Source organism: Taudactylus pleione, unplaced genomic scaffold, assembly GCF_031769625.1.
Source record: "Taudactylus pleione unplaced genomic scaffold, aTauple2 ptg001765l, whole genome shotgun sequence".
Lineage (NCBI taxonomy): Eukaryota > Metazoa > Chordata > Amphibia > Anura > Myobatrachidae > Taudactylus > Taudactylus pleione.
In genome coordinates, this window is record NW_028286162.1 from 220274 (window position 1) to 229103 (window position 8830).

Below are 8830 nucleotides of genomic sequence, written 5' to 3' on the forward strand. Positions count from 1 at the left end.
GAGAAAACAGCAAATGCTCGTTTTAGGCCAAAATGCATTGAAAGCAATGGAAACAACAAAGCGCATACTTTGTGATATCTCCTCTTGTAGCAAACACAGACAGCTCAAAATTTCACCAAATGTCTTGAAGACCAAGACCCACAAATGTGATATGAAATGGTTTTTCTCCCATGTTGCGTTTAAGAGAAAACAGCAAATGCTCGTTTTAGGCCAAAATGCATTGAAACCAATGGAAACAACAAAAGCGCATGCTTTGTGATATCTCCTCTTGTAGCAAACACAGACAGCTCAAAATTTCACTGAATGTGTTGAAGACCAAGACCCACAAATGTGATGTGAAATGGTTTTTCTCCCATGTTGCATTTAAGAGAAAACAGCAAATGCTCGTTTTAGGCCAAAATGCATTGAAAGCAATGGAAACAACAAAAGCGCATACTTTGTGATATCTCCACTTGTAGCAAACAGACAGCTCAAAATTTCACCGAATGTGTTGAAGACCAAGACCCACAAATGTGATGTGAAATGGTTTTTCTCCCATGTTGCATTTAAGAGAAAACAGCAAATGCTTGTTTTAGGCCAAAATGCATTGAAAGCAATGGAAACAACAAAATCGCATACTTTGTGATATCTCCTCTTGTAGCAAACACAGACAGCTCAAAATTTCATCAAATGTGTTGAAGACCAAGACCCACAAATGTGATGTGAAATGGTTTTTCTCCCATGTTGCATTTAAGAGAAAACAGCAAATGCTTGTTTTAGGCCAAAATGCATTGAAAGCAATGGAAACAACAAAAGCGCATACTTTGTGATATCTCCTCTTGTAGCAAACACAGACAGCTGAAAATTTCACCGAATGTGTTGAAGACCAAGACCCACAAATGTGATGTGAAATGGTTTTTCTCCCATGTTGCGTTTAAGAGAAAACAGCAAATGCTCGTTTTAGGCCAAAATGCATTGAAAGCAATGGAAACAACAAAAGCGCATACTTTGTGATATCTCCTCTTGTAGCAAACACAGACAGCTCAAAATTTCACCAAATGTGTTGAAGACCAAGACACACAAATGTGATGTGAAATGGTTTTTCTCCCATGTTGCGTTTAAGAGAAAACAGCAAATGCTCGTTTTAGGCCAAAATGCATTGAAAGCAATGGAAACAACAAAAGCGCATACTTTGTGATATCTCCTCTTGTAGCAAACACAGACAGCTCAAATATTCACTGAATGTGTTGAAGACCAAACCCCACAAGTGTGATATGAAATGGTTTTTCTCCCATGTTGCATTTAAGAGAAAACAGCAAATGCTCGTTTTAGGCCAAAATGCATTGAAAGCAATGGAAACAACAAAAGCGCATACTTTGTGATATCTCCTCTTGTAGCAAACACAGACAGCTGAAAATTTCACCGAATGTGTTGAAGACCAAGACACACAAATGTGATGTGAAATGGTTTTTCTCCCATGTTGCTTTTAAGAGAAAACAGCAAATGCTCGTTTTAGGCCAAAATGCATTGAAAGCAATGGAAACAACAAAAGTGCATACTTTGTGATATCTCCTCTTGTAGCAAACACAGACAGCTCAAAATTTCACCGAATGTGTTGAAGACCAAGACCCACAAATGTGATGTGAAATGGTTTTTCTCCCATGTTGCGTTTAAGAGAAAACAGCAAATGCTCGTTTTAGGCCAAAATGCATTGAAAGCAATGGAAACAACAAAAGCGCATACTTTGTGATATCTCCTCTTGTAGCAAACACTGACAGCTCAAAATTTCACCAAATGTGTTGAAGACCAAGACCCACAAATGTGATGTGAAATGGTTTTTCTCCCATGTTGCATTTAAGAGAAAACAGCAAATGCTTGTTTTAGGCCAAAATGCATTGAAAGCAATGGAAACAACAAAAGTGCATACTTTGTGATATCTCCTCTTGTAGCAAACACAGACAGCTGAAAATTTCACCGAATGTGTTGAAGACCAAGACCCACAAATGTGATGTGAAATGGTTTTTCTCCCATGTTGCGTTTAAGAGAAAACAGCAAATTCTCGTTTTAGGCCAAAATGCATTGAAAGCAATGGAAACAACAAAAGCGCATACTTTGTGATATCTCCTCTTGTAGCAAACACAGACAGCTCAAAATTTCACCAAATGTGTTGAAGACCAAGACACACAAATGTGATGTGAAATGGTTTTTCTCCCATGTTGCGTTTAAGAGAAAACAGCAAATGCTCGTTTTAGGCCAAAATGCATTGAAACCAATGGAAACAACAAAAGCGCATACTTTGTGATATCTCCTCTTGTAGCAAACACTGACAGCTCAAAATTTCACCAAATGTGTTGAAGACCAAGACCCACAAATGTGATGTGAAATGGTTTTTCTCCCATGTTGCGTTTAAGATAAAACAGCAAATGCTCGTTTTAGGCCAAAATGCATTGAAAGCAATGGAAACAACAAAAGTGCACACTTTGTGATATCTCCTCTTGTAGCAAACACAGACAGCTGAAAATTTCACCGAATGTGTTGAAGACCAAGACCCGCAAATGTGATGTGAAATGGTTTTTCTCCCATGTTGCGTTTAAGAGAAAACAGCAAATGCTCGTTTTAGGCCAAAATGCATTGAAAGCAATGGAAACAACAAAAGTGCATACTTTGTGATATCTCCTCTTGTATCAAACACAGACAGCTCAAAATTTCACCAAATGTGTTGAAGACCAAGACACACAAATGTGATGTGAAATGGTTTTTCTCCCATGTTGCATTTAAGAGAAAACAGCAAATGCTCGTTTTAGGCCAAAATGCATTGAAACCAATGGAAACAACAAAAGCGCATACTTTGTGATATCTCCTCTTGTAGCAAACACAGACAGCTCAAAATTTCACCAAATGTGTTGAAGACCAAGACCCACAAAACTGATGTGAAATGGTTTTTCTCCCATGTAGCTTTTAAGAGAAAACAGCAAATCCTCTTTTTAGGCCAAAATGCATTGAAAGCAATGGAAACAACAAAAGCACATACTTTGTGATATCTCCTCTTGTAGCAAACAGACAGCTCAAAATTTCACCGAATGTGTTGAAGACCAAGACCCACAAATGTGATGTGAAATGGTTTTTCTCCCATGTTGCATTTAAGAGAAAACAGCAAATGCTAGTTTTAGGCCAAAATGCATTGAAAGCAATGGAAACAACAAAAGCGCATACTTTGTGATATCTCCTCTTGTAGCAAACACAGACAGCTCAAAATTTCACCAAATGTGTTGAAGACCAAGACCCACAAATGTGATGTGAAATGGTTTTTCTCCCATGTTGCGTTTAAGAGAAAACAGCAAATGCTCGTTTTTGGTCAAAATGCTTTGAAAGCAATGGAAACAACAAAAGCGCATACTTTGTGATATCTCCTCTTGTAGCAAACACAGACAGCTCAAAATTTCACCGAATGTGTTGAAGACCAAGACCCACAAATGTGATGTGAAATGGCTTTTCTCCCATGTTGCATTTAAGAGAAAACAGCAAATGCTCGTTTTAGGCCAAAATGCATTGAAAGCAATGGAAACAACAAAAGCGCATACTTTGTGATATCTCCTCTTGTAGCAAACACAGACAGCTCAAAATTTCACCGAATGTGTTGAAGACCAAGACCCACAAATGTGATGTGAAATGGTTTTTCTCCCATGTTGCGTTTAAGAGAAAACAGCAAATGCTCGTTTTAGGCCAAAATGCATTGAAAGCAATGGAAACAACAAAGCGCATACTTTGTGATATCTCCTCTTGTAGCAAACACAGACAGCTCAAAATTTCACCAAATGTCTTGAAGACCAAGACCCACAAATGTGATATGAAATGGTTTTTCTCCCATGTTGCGTTTAAGAGAAAACAGCAAATGCTCGTTTTAGGCCAAAATGCATTGAAACCAATGGAAACAACAAAAGCGCATGCTTTGTGATATCTCCTCTTGTAGCAAACACAGACAGCTCAAAATTTCACTGAATGTGTTGAAGACCAAGACCCACAAATGTGATGTGAAATGGTTTTTCTCCCATGTTGCATTTAAGAGAAAACAGCAAATGCTCGTTTTAGGCCAAAATGCATTGAAAGCAATGGAAACAACAAAAGCGCATACTTTGTGATATCTCCACTTGTAGCAAACAGACAGCTCAAAATTTCACCGAATGTGTTGAAGACCAAGACCCACAAATGTGATGTGAAATGGTTTTTCTCCCATGTTGCATTTAAGAGAAAACAGCAAATGCTCGTTTTAGGCCAAAATGCATTGAAAGCAATGGAAACAACAAAATCGCATACTTTGTGATATCTCCTCTTGTAGCAAACACAGACAGCTCAAAATTTCATCAAATGTGTTGAAGACCAAGACCCACAAATGTGATGTGAAATGGTTTTTCTCCCATGTTGCATTTAAGAGAAAACAGCAAATGCTTGTTTTAGGCCAAAATGCATTGAAAGCAATGGAAACAACAAAAGCGCATACTTTGTGATATCTCCTCTTGTAGCAAACACAGACAGCTGAAAATTTCACCGAATGTGTTGAAGACCAAGACCCACAAATGTGATGTGAAATGGTTTTTCTCCCATGTTGCGTTTAAGAGAAAACAGCAAATGCTCGTTTTAGGCCAAAATGCATTGAAAGCAATGGAAACAACAAAAGCGCATACTTTGTGATATCTCCTCTTGTAGCAAACACAGACAGCTCAAAATTTCACCAAATGTGTTGAAGACCAAGACACACAAATGTGATGTGAAATGGTTTTTCTCCCATGTTGCGTTTAAGAGAAAACAGCAAATGCTCGTTTTAGGCCAAAATGCATTGAAAGCAATGGAAACAACAAAAGCGCATACTTTGTGATATCTCCTCTTGTAGCAAACACAGACAGCTCAAATTTTCACTGAATGTGTTGAAGACCAAACCCCACAAGTGTGATATGAAATGGTTTTTCTCCCATGTTGCATTTAAGAGAAAACAGCAAATGCTCGTTTTAGGCCAAAATGCATTGAAAGCAATGGAAACAACAAAAGCGCATACTTTGTGATATCTCCTCTTGTAGCAAACACAGACAGCTGAAAATTTCACCGAATGTGTTGAAGACCAAGACACACAAATGTGATGTGAAATGGTTTTTCTCCCATGTTGCTTTTAAGAGAAAACAGCAAATGCTCGTTTTAGGCCAAAATGCATTGAAAGCAATGGAAACAACAAAAGTGCATACTTTGTGATATCTCCTCTTGTAGCAAACACAGACAGCTCAAAATTTCACCGAATGTGTTGAAGACCAAGACCCACAAATGTGATGTGAAATGGTTTTTCTCCCATGTTGCGTTTAAGAGAAAACAGCAAATGCTCGTTTTAGGCCAAAATGCATTGAAAGCAATGGAAACAACAAAAGCGCATACTTTGTGATATCTCCTCTTGTAGCAAACACTGACAGCTCAAAATTTCACCAAATGTGTTGAAGACCAAGACCCACAAATGTGATGTGAAATGGTTTTTCTCCCATGTTGCATTTAAGAGAAAACAGCAAATGCTTGTTTTAGGCCAAAATGCATTGAAAGCAATGGAAACAACAAAAGTGCATACTTTGTGATATCTCCTCTTGTAGCAAACACAGACAGCTGAAAATTTCACCGAATGTGTTGAAGACCAAGACCCACAAATGTGATGTGAAATGGTTTTTCTCCCATGTTGCGTTTAAGAGAAAACAGCAAATGCTCGTTTTAGGCCAAAATGCATTGAAAGCAATGGAAACAACAAAAGCGCATACTTTGTGATATCTCCTCTTGTAGCAAACACAGACAGCTCAAAATTTCACCAAATGTGTTGAAGACCAAGACACACAAATGTGATGTGAAATGGTTTTTCTCCCATGTTGCGTTTAAGAGAAAACAGCAAATGCTCGTTTTAGGCCAAAATGCATTGAAACCAATGGAAACAACAAAAGCGCATACTTTGTGATATCTCCTCTTGTAGCAAACACAGACAGCTCAAAATTTCACCAAATGTGTTGAAGACCAAGACCCACAAAACTGATGTGAAATGGTTTTTCTCCCATGTAGCTTTTAAGAGAAAACAGCAAATCCTCTTTTTAGGCCAAAATGCATTGAAAGCAATGGAAACAACAAAAGTGCATACTTTGTGATATCTCCTCTTGTAGCAAACACAGACAGTTCAAAATTTCACAGAATGTGTTGAAGACCAAGACCCACAAATGTGATGTGAAATGGTTTTTCTCCCATGTTGCATTTAAGAGAAAACAGCAAATGTTCGTTTTAGGCCAAAATGCATTGAAAGCAATGGAAACAACAAAAGCGCATACTTTGTGATATCTCCTCTTGTAGCAAACACAGACAGCTCAAAATTTCACCGAATGTGTTGAAGACCAAGACCCACAAATGTGATGTGAAATGGTTTTTCTCCCATGTTGCGTTTAAGAGAAAACAGCAAATGCTCGTTTTAGGCCAAAATGCATTGAAAGCAATGGAAACAACAAAAGCGCATACTTTGTGATATCTCCTCTTGTAGCAAACACAGACAGCTCAAAATTTCACAGAATGTGTTGAAGACCAAGACCCACAAATGTGATGTGAAATGGTTTTTCTCCCATGTTGCGTTTAAGAGAAAACAGCAAATGCTCGTTTTAGGCCAAAATGCATTGAAAGCAATGGAAACAACAAAAGCGCATACTTTGTGATATCTCCTCTTGTAGCAAACACAGACAGCTCAAAATTTCACCAAATGTGTTGAAGACCAAGACCCACAAATGTGATGTGAAATGGTTTTTCTCCCATGTTGCGTTTAAGAGAAAACAGCGAATGCTCGTTTTAGGCCAAAATGCATTGAAAGCAATGGAAACAACAAAAGCGCATACTTTGTGATATCTCCTCTTGTAGCAAACACAGACAGCTGAAAATTTCACCGAATGTGTTGAAGACCAAGACACACAAAACTGATGTGAAATGATTTTTCTCCCATGTTGCTTTTAAGAGAAAACAGCAAATCCTCTTTTTAGGCCAAAATGCATTGAAAGCAATGGAAACAACAAAAATGCATACTTTGTGATATCTCCTCTTGTAGCAAACACAGACAGCTCAAAATTTCACAGAATGTGTTGAAGACCAAGACCCACAAATGTGATGTGAAATGGTTTTTCTCCCATGTTGCATTTAAGAGAAAACAGCAAATGTTCGTTTTAGGCCAAAATGCATTGAAAGCAATGGAAACAACAAAAGCGCATACTTTGTGATATCTCCTCTTGTAGCAAACACAGACAGCTCAAAATTTCACCAAATGTCTTGAAGACCAAGACCCACAAATGTGATATGAAATGGTTTTTCTCCCATGTTGCGTTTAAGAGAAAACAGCAAATGCTCGTTTTAGGCCAAAATGCATTGAAACCAATGGAAACAACAAAAGCGCATGCTTTGTGATATCTCCTCTTGTAGCAAACACAGACAGCTCAAAATTTCACTGAATGTGTTGAAGACCAAGACCCACAAATGTGATGTGAAATGGTTTTTCTCCCATGTTGCATTTAAGAGAAAACAGCAAATGCTCGTTTTAGGCCAAAATGCATTGAAAGCAATGGAAACAACAAAAGCGCATACTTTGTGATATCTCCTCTTGTAGCAAACAGACAGCTCAAAATTTCACCGAATGTGTTGAAGACCAAGACCCACAAATGTGATGTGAAATGGTTTTTCTCCCATGTTGCATTTAAGAGAAAACAGCAAATGCTCGTTTTAGGCCAAAATGCATTGAAAGCAATGGAAACAACAAAATCGCATACTTTGTGATATCTCCTCTTGTAGCAAACACAGACAGCTCAAAATTTCATCAAATGTGTTGAAGACCAAGACCCACAAATGTGATGTGAAATGGTTTTTCTCCCATGTTGCATTTAAGAGAAAACAGCAAATGCTTGTTTTAGGCCAAAATGCATTGAAAGCAATGGAAACAACAAAAGCGCATACTTTGTGATATCTCCTCTTGTAGCAAACACAGACAGCTGAAAATTTCACCGAATGTGTTGAAGACCAAGACCCACAAATTTGATGTGAAATGGTTTTTCTCCCATGTTGCGTTTAAGAGAAAACAGCAAATGCTCGTTTTAGGCCAAAATGCATTGAAAGCAATGGAAACAACAAAAGCGCATACTTTGTGATATCTCCTCTTGTAGCAAACACAGACAGCTCAAAATTTCACCAAATGTGTTGAAGACCAAGACACACAAATGTGATGTGAAATGGTTTTTCTCCCATGTTGCGTTTAAGAGAAAACAGCAAATGCTCGTTTTAGGCCAAAATGCATTGAAACCAATGGAAACAACAAAAGCGCATACTTTGTGATATCTCCTCTTGTAGCAAACACAGACAGCTCAAAATTTCACCAAATGTGTTGAAGACCAAGACCCACAAAACTGATGTGAAATGGTTTTTCTCCCATGTAGCTTTTAAGAGAAAACAGCAAATCCTCTTTTTAGGCCAAAATGCATTGAAAGCAATGGAAACAACAAAAGTGCATACTTTGTGATATCTCCTCTTATAGCAAACACAGACAGTTCAAAATTTCACAGAATGTGTTGAAGACCAAGACCCACAAATGTGATGTGAAATGGTTTTTCTCCCATGTTGCATTTAAGAGAAAACAGCAAATGTTCGTTTTAGGCCAAAATGCATTGAAAGCAATGGAAACAACAAAAGCGCATACTTTGTGATATCTCCTCTTGTAGCAAACACAGACAGCTCAAAATTTCACCGAATGTGTTGAAGACCAAGACCCACAAATGTGATGTGAAATGGTTTTTCTCCCATGTTGCGTTTAAGAGAAAAC